The sequence below is a fragment of the Anarhichas minor genome, unplaced genomic scaffold (genome assembly GCF_050575085.1).
Source record: "Anarhichas minor isolate MPS153535 unplaced genomic scaffold, ASM5057508v1 ptg000017l, whole genome shotgun sequence".
In the NCBI taxonomy this organism is placed as follows: domain Eukaryota; kingdom Metazoa; phylum Chordata; class Actinopteri; order Perciformes; family Anarhichadidae; genus Anarhichas; species Anarhichas minor.
In genome coordinates, this window is record NW_027466463.1 from 5,609,817 (window position 1) to 5,623,440 (window position 13,624).

Below are 13,624 nucleotides of genomic sequence, written 5' to 3' on the forward strand. Positions count from 1 at the left end.
AATTTATTTTTTTATTTTACTTGAAATGAGAAGAACATTTATTTATGTATTTCTATGTATTATTTATAATCCATCCAGTTCAATTTGAAAAATGAGAATAATATTTGTTAAAATATAATTGTACTTTCTTTATTTGATTTGGCAGTTGTTTACTACACAGAGACGTTACCACTACGAGACTTCTTGAATATAGATATACCCAAATTATATATATATATATATATATAAATAATTTGGGTCATGGGTTTGGGCTTGTCATTATTAAGGGGTGATGGTGGGTCCCGCAGCCAGACCAGTTGAGAACCACTGCTCTAATGACCAAATCAAAGATCAGAAATTCAGACCAACAAGATAAACAGAAGAGTCTGGCTGTGGAGGAGGAGAAAAAAAAAATAAGTATAGATTTTTCGGCAGACTCCAGTTGTGTCCAGATCTATAAAGACTTGTTGTGTGTGCTTTTACTCAGTGTAATTCTTTTCTGGCTAAAGGCCAGAGCAGGAATATGTTTGTCGCCGTGCCGTGACCACACATTCAGAGGGTTTTTACCTCTCCTTTTCATGGCATCTTTTTTTACATTTTTTTTTATTTCGCAGTATTTGTGTGCTCACTCTGTTCAAAAAGCCAATCCTAAACAGGATTTCACACTCTGTGCCAGGTAAACAGCTCTGTCTGCCGTTCTCCCATCTGTTCAGACACACAGATGCCTTTTTTTTCCTTCACTCCTCGGCTTTGCCATAACATGTCTTCAGCAAGAAATGCTTCCATCCCCACACTGACAGAGTGGTAAAGAACGTGCTGATTCTCTTTTACTCTCTCTTGTTGTATTTAACTAACACAGTGCCCGTTCAGGGAAGCGCTCACTATCAACTGGTCGATTTGCTCGGCTGCTGGTGTTGCTGCTTGCAGCATTGCCCGAGAACCGCCCGTAGCTTGTTGACTCCAGGGAAGTGGAGAGGAGAGTTGGATTGCAACCAGGCGGCCACCTCGTGGTCGGAAAAGAAAGATATGCGGAAGTGTCTGAAAATTGCATTCTCGCTACTGACCAGCAGGGGGCGACTCCTCCAGTTGCAAAAAGAAGTGTGATTGTATAGAAGTCTATGAGAAAATGACTCTACTTCTCTCTTGATTTATTCCCTCAGTAAACATTGTGAACATGAGTTTATGGTCTCAATCTCTAGTTTCAAGTATTCTTCAACACAGCACGATGTTCATTTAGTAAATGATGGTCCATTTAGAGTCAAATAGATCATAAAGCATTAAGGTGGGGCTACCTTGTGATTGACAGGTCGCTGCCGCTACCAGAGCGATATACGGTGTGTCTATGTCACTCCTCTGCAGCCCTAATATGGTCACCTCCTTTCGCTGGTTGCAAAAAAGCAAGATGTGACGGCCAGAACGCTTAACTTGAGGCTTCATAACATCAGTCCACAAACCAATGGGTTACGTCACGATGACTACGTCCACTTCTTATATTCAGTCTTTGGTTAGCACCCAGCAACAAAACTGAACTATAACCAGCTTGTTTGACAGATTCAATCTTTTTGGACATCAGAGTCTTTAAAATAGGGAAACATCGATCCCACTCTTTCAGTCCCGATAGCGAAACCTGGGCTTTGGCTATCGGCCAATACCGAGTACTGATTTGATATCAGTTTTTTAATCTGTAAACTGTATGGAAGCATCTGGGATCTAAATCATGCACCAGCAACTTTGTAAAATAAAATCTTAAACGATATAAAAAGTGTATAAACACAGAAATTAATTGAATAGATCACTTTTCAGCGTCCGATTAGTTTTTTCCTCCGGTAATATTAAAATAGCAAAACCGTCGACTTGAGATTAGCAATTTGACTTGTACTTTGCTTTGAGACTTGACTTAGTAGATCTGCAACAAGAAGTCAATGAATCATTCGCCAGAACTGGCAACTAACAACTGTTATCTATGTAAAGATATAATGTCGATGCATGGATCAATGTCTACCTGAGCAGTCATCATGTTGAGTCAATATGCTCTGAATTTCACAATTAGCACCTTTTTAAGGCTTTTCTCTTACGTGGTCCCGAGAGGAAAGCTTACTCCATACATCCATGTGTTTAATGCTACTTTATCACGCAGCTCTGAAACAACAAAGCAGTTTTTTCTGCATCCTTTTCACTTTTCTGGTTCTTTTTTTTTGCTGAGTATAAACAGGAATTGATCCTTTGTTCACATAACTCGAAAATACACCCTGGCATGCAGGGAACATTTTACGTAGTCAGCTATAGTGCTACAGCAAAAGTGCTGCGCAAAAGGAGTGTCAGCTGGGTGTCTGTCATGTCTTCCTGTGCAAATTAGACAACCTGTGTAGGAGCTGGGATTCACTACGAGACGGAGTTGTTGAACTCTTCTGCTATCTCCTTCTTCTTCTATGGTGCCATGCCATATGTGCCGACATCCCCGTTATTCCAAAACCCCAATAGTGAGACAAATTGGATTTTTTATCATAGCAAGAAGCCGTCAAAACCAGCATTATTGTTGGATTATTTTCTTTCCGACGGTCCTCGAACACGACGAACGCTGGCGACGAACGCTTCCTTCCGTTTAAAAAATCTGCCAAAAGGAAGCTTAAAATTGTGATATTTGTACAAACCCTTTGCTTTAACCACATCCTGTAAAAAAACACAAAAATCTGCGCAACTTGTGAAGCAATGATTGATGTGCCTGAGACCAACAGTCATGTTACAAAAGTTCTGTGAAACGTCTACAGAAGTGCAGGCTGCTGATCACAGAGCATTGAGGAGAAGACAGGAGAGGCTGTTAGAAGAGGTTTAACAAAAAAAAATGTTAACAGTTCAATGTATACAGCATGTAGAGGAAAAATAGATTCCATTGGTTTCCAATTTTTGTAAAATATATTATCAAAGAAATTCAAGTTGCATTTATTTTCTTTTTTATGATTTATGGCATTATAACTGTGTTATACTGCACGAAAGATATTTTGAGTTATCTCTGCTTCTAGCCATGACTGCTGTTTCCAAAGAGGACTCATATTGCAGTGGAAATCAAGACCACACAGAGAAAAACATGACTGGAGCAGAAAACGCTCCAAAACTTCTTGGGGTTGAGAGGGTTAAATGAGTCCTCTCTGCTTCCCTCCTGCTGAACCTCATATTGTGAGAAACTGTGACCACCTCAGATAATCACACGGCAGCCTCAGAGAGGGAAATAAAAACGTGCCCTCTGGGAAGCTTAGAAATGTAAATGGCATGATGAAATCACAGGGTAGAGGCCTGCGGTGTATTCGTGACAATAACACGTGTCTCTCCACCAGCCCGGCCATATGCCACCGAGCAAACGGCCGGCGTTACCGGGGACGCCTGCAACACTCCCTCCTCTGCCCTGAGCCGGTGCGTCTCATGTCAAAAACCAAACCTGTGGCACACGCCGCCCGCAGTGCGTCCTGCACAGATCTTCCTCTGCTTACTGTCTGGGTCAGTGTGTGTGTGTGTGTGTGTGTGTGTAGGCGCCGTCGCCCGATTGCCAAGTCATTCTAAACGGTCCCTGTTTCTACAACAGCGGAGGTGAAGGAAGTTTTTTCACTGAATCTGAGTCCGGTCTGGAATTTTCTCATCAACTTCGACTCTTTTCAAATCCCCTTCCTGAGTCTGCGTTCAGCAATTGTAAGGAGCCAAAGTTCAGTCTACTCAAATGTTTGCGGCCTTAAAATTATATTTTAAATAAAAATACAACCATTTATTTCCTAATCATTTGGTTTGTGTGTGTTCATGCAAATAACCACTATAGATGACAATAACGGAGCAAAAGGACAATATTTAGAGTTTTCGGACGGTTTACACCGACTTTTAGGACAAATACATCTTTCGTCACGGTTGTTAAATTCAGGATTCAAGATTGGATAATGTCAATGAGAAGTTCTCACAAGTATATAGTAGTATAAATGTGTGTGTGGGTGTGTGTGACCACCTTGTCCGCCCCCAAGCAGCCGTAGCTCATCACATCTGCTGCTCAGGAATCTGAAGTCCATCAACCAGCCGGAGTGAGACGACCTCCACGCCAGCTGTAATTTACCGCAGGGAGAGATGGGATTGTGTATGTGTGTGTGTGTGTGTGTGTGTGTGTGTGTGTGTGTGTGCTTGAGTGTGTGTTTGTGACGGATCAACACAACCAGAAAGAGAGCAAAACGAATAAGAGGGAAGTCATACACACACACACACACACACTCTACAGGTGGACGGTGAGTTTTCATGGGCAAAAACAAAACAAAAACCCAGTCGCAACTGCGCCATCCAAGTGCCCCAATTCACTCTCTCCGTCACATACACACACACACACACACACACACACACACACACAGGAACCCGTCAGGGAAAATCTCCAGCTGCTAATCTGATAATCCCGCGCAGATGTGTGTCCTGCAGCAGGAAGCAGGAACAGTGTGCGTTTGCGTGCGAGGGAGGCGCAGACGGAGGGCGAGCGGTGAGCGGGCGGGGCCGATGCAGAGGAGCGGGTGTTTCATCCAGGCGTCATCGGTCCTCCCTCAGTAATCCACGCCGGTGTTAACGCACAGCCGAGACACAGCTGATGTTGTCATGGAGATGAAAAAAGGATGGGAAGCTATATTCATAGTGTCTTGGCAGAATAAGTATTAACTATGATTCATAAGCTGCTTAGTGTTAGGAAGTTAAACAGGTCATAATTCCCTCTAATTATTTTATATTGCTGTGAAAACAGTTTTTATTCAATTTTTTATTATTATTTGCCAAAAACTACCTTTTTACAAGATTACACTTGAACACATGATAGCGGTATCATGGAAACATCATAACGCAGGTCAACGCGACCTCTGTTAGCGTTAGCCATTAGCTCGATTATCAGCAGGAGCGTGAGACTGCGATTTCTCTGAGCAGCATGACGGGAATAAATTACACTCGCTCACGCTGGAGAACTTCACACAGAGGACTTTTTACGCTATCAGTATTAGAAAAAGGGAAAAAAACAAAGTCATGTATTCACATTCTGGCTATTCTGAGTACCTTATTGTTCTACAAACAAACAAACGTGAGTTTGCAGTGAGAAAGTGAAACCCAGGCTGACGGGGCCTTTTTGCTGCGTGCTGAGAGACGCTAACCTCTCACAAGATCGTCTTTTAGAAGCCGCCGGCACGGCCGATCTTCACCAACCGGCAGACCCAGGGCATGATGGGAAACCGCCCGGCCGTCGCCTAATCAAAGAGCTGATTGGCTCTTAGTTTTGATCCGTCTGTGTAATTGTAATGTTTAACGCTAGATTGGAGGCCATTAGTCTCACGTTGTGGAATGAAGGTTTAATCTGTTAATCTGATAATAATAATAATAATAATAAAGGTTATTTATGTCGCGCTTTTTAAAACTAGCAATTACAAAGTGCTCTGCGAGGCAGACAGAAAGGATAAAGGATGGAATACAATGTCAGACACACTTACATTTCCATAAAGGCTATAATTACAAAGATAAATGAATACAAACGTGTTTCTGTGACTTCCTGTATATCAGTTTGAGGGACAAACTCTGCTGCTGTGTGGAAAGAAGTGAGTCTGTGTGATAGTGCTTGAATGACTGAGTGTGAGGGCACTGCAGCAGACTCTTGTGAGCAGTTATTCTTGGCACTCACTGGAGGAAAAGAAAAGTCAACAAAGTTTCACAAAGGGGAAGTGGGACAAGTTGGCAAACCACGGGTGTGTAGGTTGTACTTTAAAAAAGGGGGGGGGGCATATTATTTTGAGCACAAATATTTTGAGCATCTAAAACCACATTTCGGGCGGAAACGTCTTTATTGATGTAAAGGAAAACACTAAATTTAGGTGACAATTCAAAATCTATATATATATATATACTGTATATAATGGAATATACTATAGCAAGGCTCTCAGTCACACTGTGTTGCTTTCAAATACGTATTCTCCTGTAGATCAAATGTCATCTGCTGAATCAATGCATGTAGGAAGGATTTAGTCCTCCCACCTCTTCTGTGTCTTTAGTGAGGGGAAGTAACTGCTTTTAAATGTGCACCTCAGTGATACATTCATGCATGTGAGATGTAGCTCGTATGTGTTTTTAGCAAGATGTTCAAAACTTTCTGCTCATTCGGAGAACTCAAAAATATCGTTGTCATATTTTGAAAAAAAATCGTAATATTACCAGAATAAAGTTGTAATATTTCAAGAAAATCCATCTGCCCTATAGTCTGCTGTGTATTACATTATTCACACACAGAACCCTCTTGGGACTCCTTCTGGACGAGACAAAGTTTAGTGTAGCAGCTGTGCGCTGCGCCTCATCGAAAACACAACTAAATGAAAACACTTCTGATCAGGCATAAATCTCACCACCGCACGGCCTACGGTTCACACACATGTCGACTCCCCTCCTCCGATGAAGTGCAGCTCGCGGCTTCTTCCCCGAGCGTTTCAGTGGGAAGCAAACCGGAGTAGAGAAACAAAGCTGTCTCTGTGTCTGTTCGTATGCAACGTATCCTCATACAACGGTTCCTATGTTGTCTTACGAAAGTAATTCCTCGTTTTTCGGGCGTTTTCATACAAAAGAACAGCAAAACACGTGTCCATTTTTGCTAGTTACGGTCTTTTCAAAATAAACTCCCGTCTTCCCTGGAAACAACTTAAGTTAGGTTGAGGCAACAAAACTACTTGGTTAGGTTTTGGAAAATATCGTGAAATACGTCGTTAGGTTTCGGAAAATATTACATGGGGAACAAACGGCGTTCTCCAAACGCTGGATGGGGACGGCCCTGCAGTGTGATATTTGCATGTGTCGCGAGCCTTCAGGTTGCTCCAGCCAGTCAAATGCTAGCGTGCTAGGTCGTCTTGGAGACCCAGCTTCCAGGGAGGGTTCATCAGAATTACCCGATATGACTTCACTCCAAAGAAAATGTGAGCAAGTTCGCTCAAAGATTGTTAGGGACAATTCTGTCCTCCGTCCACTACAGAGTGTGTTCTCGTCAGAGACGGAGACCGGTTCAGTGTCCCTAAACACTCTCCTGAATACTGTGACACGATGTGTAAAAGAACACCACTCTGCTGATATTGGACCATGTGTTTGGGCTGAGGAGGACAAAACAATACAGTTATTGTTATATTCACGCTGCAAAATGCAACCTTTGTAACGTTTAACCGTTAGGTTTGCGGATGTGTAGGAAAACAAGGATATAGTGGATTTAGGTTCACCTGCTGCTGCCACCTCGTCAGTGTTTGTTTTAGGAGCCAGCAGACTTGGGGAGATGAGATGATGTGAGCCCTCTCTTAGAGACCCGTCAGTCAAAGCAAACACAACCCCGAACGTACCACTTTTAGAGCCCTGTTATCTTCAAAATGAGTTTCAGAACTGTCTCCACAACGCGCGGCGGGAGGAGTGAAATAGGCAGTTCAAACCCAGCCTCAGGTGGGGAAAGAAAAAACTGACGTCCTCCCTGTTTCTCCCAGGTTTTTTGCAGCCAGCACACAGATGGTAGTATATGAACGTGGCAAAACCATCAACGCCTTTGTACTGTGCTCATGAAAGCAAGCATATGCCAGGATCATAAATAAATATACGGAGCACATCCTGCAAATGATGTTAGTTGTGGGGAGAAAATATTTTTCAAGTTTCTACATTCAGAACGGCCACTTTCAGACGTGTCACTTTATGCCAATCTCATGCAGTTTGGGGCCAAAACCAAGCCGCTATTTTTTTTTACAAATGTTTTTTTCTCCCATTCTAAAATTACATATTTGAATATTGCTGCAGTGTCCCTAAACGGTCTTGGAATTGTGTAAATCTAAATACTGTTGCAATAACTTCCAAGACGTCCATCATATACATCCATCATAATTTTCTATGTCCTGACATACAATTAATTATTTTATCACGATAGGGAACCACTCGACACACACACTGTTGAGCTGCATCTCAAATTCATCTTCAAGTTCCCAGCTTTCAGATGATGTCCACAACTATGTGGCATCTACTGTTATGTCCTTCTAGAGATCCCCCCCCCCCCAAAAAAAGACAAAAACAGGTCTTTGTGGGTCTCTGTTAACAAGCATCCTACCAGTTTCTCAAATGTGTCAATTTGCAGCTTCTCACCTTGTTACACTATTGTAAACTGGATAACTGTTGCTGGGTGAAACTCCAAATTGAGTAAGAACCACAATCCTTTTCGGGGTGTTTTTTGCTCCCATCACATTTTACCGTCTTTGGCCTTAATTTTCACTGTGATATACAAGTCCTGCACCTCTGTGCAATTGGCTTCACTCGGCAGAACCCGAGGTTGCCGCTCGGTTAAAACCAGAATCTGAATTTATCATTTGTTTCACAGAATAAGACCGCTACATCAAAAGAGCTACATCAAGTGGAAGCTAGCTAGGTACATAGCCATGGCTAGCCTTAGCTAAGCTTTACTTTTTTCAACCCATGGTAGCACTGGGGCGGCGTATTGCAAACTGCATTTTTAGATAGGAAACCAATTTGGTTTGATTCAGTCTTGAAGGCCCGGATCTTTCATTTTGTGACAGAGAGGCAAATATGCCCCCCCCCCCCCCCCCCCCCCACACACACACACACAGCTGGGGCTATTAAAGAGAGGCACCAATAGGAGCTTGGTGAGAGATAATTGTCTCATAAGTCAGTAAGCACAGCTGTTGGCAAGGTCAAGTTCCATTCATGGACACATGTCGCCGCTCTCAGTTTCATCTCTGTCTTTTCCAATCCGTCATCCCTTTTCTCCCCTTTTCCCCTTTTCCTCTCCGTCTGAGCCTGTCCCTGTACCTGTCCCGCTCCCTGTCACAACCCCCCACCCCTTCCCTCCCTCTCTTTCTGCATGGTCAGGCTTCAGGATTGCTTGTGCCCTTCAATGAATATTAATGGAAGAGGAAGAGTTTGGATATTATATGAAAATGAACTGTTTATTTACAGGCTCTCTCCCCCTCTATCTCTCTTTTGGCTTTATGGGAGGTTGGCAGCTGGGTTGGCTGCCAGACTCCCGAGTACGAGTGTGAAATAGGCCGGCGCTGTGCTAAATAGGATTCGGGTCAGTAAGAGGCTGTGGCCAACCAGATCCATCATACGGCTCGAGAGGAGCCTTCTCCCAAACAACAACACACCGGCAAAGCTCCGTGTTGTTTGGAACGGGGAGATGAATGGGAGGCGTCTCAAGTGGTTCCGGGTTGCTGGTCCCTGAGTTAGGTTTTTTTATTTTTTTAAGTCGGGTGTTGTGTATACTCCCGTGTTCTGTGAGGTAAAATTACTGTTTTTGTCAATGGAGTCTTGTGGCTTTGAAGAATGTAACGTAACAGCTTCAGTTCCCCGTCAGAAAGGTCTGTCTGACAGCGAGGTAAAGCTGTTGTGGACACGAGCAGCAGAAACAACTTCTCTTAATATAATCGTACGCTACATATCAAATATTGTTTACGACAGCCCTTACGACAGGAAATTGAAGCCGTTACACAGCAACGTCAAGTCATGTGGCAAAAACGTTTTTTTCATGGCCATGGAAAATTATCCCTTTTGAGGCTAAAGCATATATTTCTGCCAAAGTTTGAATGTTAGATTTAAAAACAGAAACACCACTGGGAAGTTACAGAATATCAAAACTTCAGAACAAAACACGCCGTTTAAGTATGTTGTTGTTGAGACCAGACTCTAGACCAGGGGTCACAAATAGGCGGACCACGGTCCGGATCCGGACCCAGACGCCGTTGTATGTGGATTATTTGACTCTAAATGGACCATAATTTACAAAATGAACATCATGCTGTATTGAAGAAGACTTGAAACTAGAGATTGAGACCATAAACTCAGGTCAACTTGGAAACATGTTGGATGTAGAGATTCCAGTTTTTGTAAAATATATTGTCAAAGAAATTCAACTTGCTTTTTTTTCTTTTCTGTGATTTATGGCATTGCAACTGTGTTATTCTGCACAAAAGACATGTTTGAGTCCTTTCTACTCCTAGTCATGATTGTGCTGTTTCCATAGAGGTGCAGGACTTTTATACTGCAGTGAAAATCAAGGCCACAGAGAGAAAAATGTGAGAAAAAAAGCCCTGAAACTGCTTTGGTTTCAGGAGGTTACAATCTGCATGGCAATTGAATGAAAACACTGTTTTACTTGTTTGTTTTTTTACTGAGCAAAATTGCCACAAAATCTAAAAAGCTGAGGAAAGTGAAAGTGCTGTGGACGCAGCAGCACTAAAGACTGCTCTGGAACAGGTGTGTCTGTACTGACTGCATGCAGCTGCATGCTTGCAGGATTCTAGTCGTTGATTGTTTCGTGCGCCGTACCTTCCTGTGACCTAACTGTGACTCGTCTGTAATGGGGGGGCTCGTAGTCGGCATCCCACCATTGAAGTCCGTTTTTTAATTGGCTTCCATATCCAGGGGAAATGTCATATTAACAAGCATAAAAAAAACGCAATTGAAAGTACTTCTAATAATCATTTTTCAGCATGCAGCGTCCTCTCATCCTCTACCTCACACACACTACTTAATTAATAGTGTTAACGGCATGCCGTTATTGCACTACACCTATGCTGGCTATCTAAACAGCTCCGGGACCCAATGAAATGTAAAAATGGTGATCCATCAGCCCCCCCCCCCCCCTGCAGCGTCTCGGCTGCATTTCCCTTTATAGATTGGAGGCATTTCCTTTCTGCTGATGTCAGGAAGTGTGTTTTGGGGCCACAGCTACACATTGTGAGAAATGGGACAGTGCTTGTCATGCTGCTTGCTTTTTTTTTTTTTCTCTCTCTCTCTCTCTCTCTCTCTCTCTCTCTCTCTCTCTCTCTCTCTCTCTCTCTCTCTCTCTCTCTCTCTCTCTCTCTCTCTCTCTCTCTCTCTCTCTCTCTCTCTCTCTCTCTCTCTCTCTCTCTCTCTCTCTCTCTCTCTCTCTCTCTCTCTCTCTCTCTCTCTCTCTCTCTCCTCCCCTGATGAGCCACAGGAAGTGATTATGTCTCACCTATTGGCCACCCTGATGAATATACGGAGTCTGTTCATGTTGAATTAAAACTGATATTGAAGTGAACACATAAAAGTATATACATACTTGTTGAAGTATTCAAATCTCCATTTAAGTTAAGGCTTCATGAACTCGTCCTTTTTGCTCACATCAACTCCTGCTGATGGGGGTTGGGCTTTATCTCTAGTGAGCACTCTGCATCTTAAAATTAATGAAAGACATGTGAGATGGAATATGCATATACACAGCAGATGCATCCAAATGAGTGACAGAAAGTACTATTTGTAAGCATGAATCATGAATGAGTAATCCCATTACAAATGGGGAATACACATTCATGATTTAAAGACGGATTAAGGAAATTAATAAGTGATTTTGAAAAAGAATTGGTCTACATAATTAATTCAAATGTATTTTGAAACATTTTAAATGATCATTTGCAACATTGATATACTCATATATTTAATGCATTTTAATAGCCTTTAAAATGTATTTTGTGATTCCATCGTATAATGGAATTACTCATCAGCGATTTAAAGACGAATATAAGGAAATAAATAAAAGTAATTTGTCTAATTAATTAAATAAAATATATTTTGATATACTAATATAATTCATTCATTCTTAATAGCCTTTTAAAAAGATAATTGTATTATTAATCGAAATCAATGATTAATTACAAGTTAGAAGAGTCTCATTAGTGGCACACTGTGGACTCCATACCTTCAGCAGTACATCTTCTGTTTCTTTCATTGATCACCCTGCAACTCACATTCTTTCTCTTTCCCTATTTCTCCATAAACTGATGATTCCATAATATATATTTATACGTTCATCAATGCCGTTTTGTCGTAATTAGTGACGCTGTACGAGCAACAGCTCCGTTTTCCCACAGGGATCATGAAAGGTTTGCCTCACAGAATTCCTCATTGTAGTCTCTCAGCAGCAATTTGTCTGAAGCTGATGGTGATGTTTCACACTCGGTCTAATTAGACTGAAATAAGAAGGGAGAGTGGGCTTATCAATCCAAAAGGGGTGTTTTAGTCTTTTATTTTTATTTTTTGTCAGGGACGGCAGCTGTGTTATTAAAGGCTTGAGTGCAGTGCAGCAAAGAGTAACAGAGATCTGTATATTTGTCAGTAGCTTGTAAGAGGATCATGTCCACAGGCCTGGAATCTCCTTTATATTATTACTTACAGCAGCTAGAATCCCAAGGGCTCTCTCTTACACACACTACCGCCCCTTCACACACACACACACACACACACACACACACGAATAACATTGTATTCTACTGTTCTGTCCGACACCTCATTATTCCTCTTGCCGGCGAGCTCTTATCTCATAAAACAAGATGAAAACGCTGTGCGGTTTGACTAAGTGGTACGTCACCGTCACAGTGTATTTGCTTTTCAGCAGTAAGGTTAGCTACATGTAAATGGCACTGTAAAGGTATGGTAAATAAAACAACATCCCTAGGTCTTATGTTGCTGCTACTGTGTTCAAGAAATCTCCATGAAAAAGAGAACAATAGCAGCCACCACCAGTTTAAAAGTTTAAGTGTACGTTACATTGAGAATATTTTATGCCGGTTTACCCTGCCATGAGACAGCCTTAGAGTCCATGTTTCTGACAGGGAACTGAAGCCACCAGACTCAATTTATAAAAATGTTGGTGAATTTGAAATCACCAAAGTCACACAATGCCACAAACATTAACCGGTCGAGGCAGCGGTAGACCAGCAAACTTCCGTGTTCTGTCAGGGTAAAATGACTATGTTTTTTTTAATGGAGTCTGGTGACTTTGAATAGGCTTCAGTTGCTGTCTCGCTCCCTCTTCCTACATCAGCAGCAAAACACGATTTCGATTTGGCCCCCGGTGCCCATTTTCTTCTCGGGGCCCTCGCCCCATACACAAGCAGCACGCTCGCGCACACTCACAAGCTCTCGGGCACACGCAACCACTTCAGGCAATTGTGAAGTAGAAGCCAGAGGCTCCTAATGCGACTCCCATCCTGCAAACTGGCCTTCGATCAGCACCACGGACAGCAGCCGGAGTGGCAAATTCATTAACGCCAAATTAACAGCATGCCCCTTACAGCAGCTGCACAATATATTGCTGTAGATTTAAATCCCTGATCCCACAACATGATAACTAAGGCAAACCTGTACTCGCCCATTAGAAGGTCATCTTACGGGCCTTGCACTCGGCAAAGTCATTAAAAATCATTAAGAAGACTGTGTGAATCGGTCACTGTGCGGGAGGGGCTCCACCTACATAAAGCTTCCTACACACGGGCCCCTGACAGCTTCTGGGCCCCTGTGCAGCTGCACCGGTTGCACCGTCCACTTTTACATCTACAGTGCCGTGGCGTCTGACGCGTTACTCATTGCAATTTTACCATGTAATGTGATCACATTCTGTTCTTCCATCCAAAAGAGGAAAAAAACTTCATCTTGTGTTCCATTGGAAGTGGAAACAGGGTTCAGTGCCGGGCAGTGGGCCAGCCTCCCTCTAATGGTTCGGAAAGTCCCACTCACCGCTGCTGCTTGGTTGGCCAATGCACCGATTTATGCGCACTCCATTGAAAAGATGGCCTTTACTTCAAGTTCATTTACCATCAAAAAGGGAGAGAGA

The 13,624-nt window shown here is 42.6% G+C and overlaps 1 protein-coding gene across 1 annotated transcript in view; it reads left to right on the plus strand.

Moving 5' to 3' along the window:
* ca10a (carbonic anhydrase Xa) overlaps nucleotides 1-13,624 on the plus strand; it is a 194,462-nt gene that overhangs the window by 8,821 nt on the left and 172,017 nt on the right. The window lies entirely within an intron of this gene.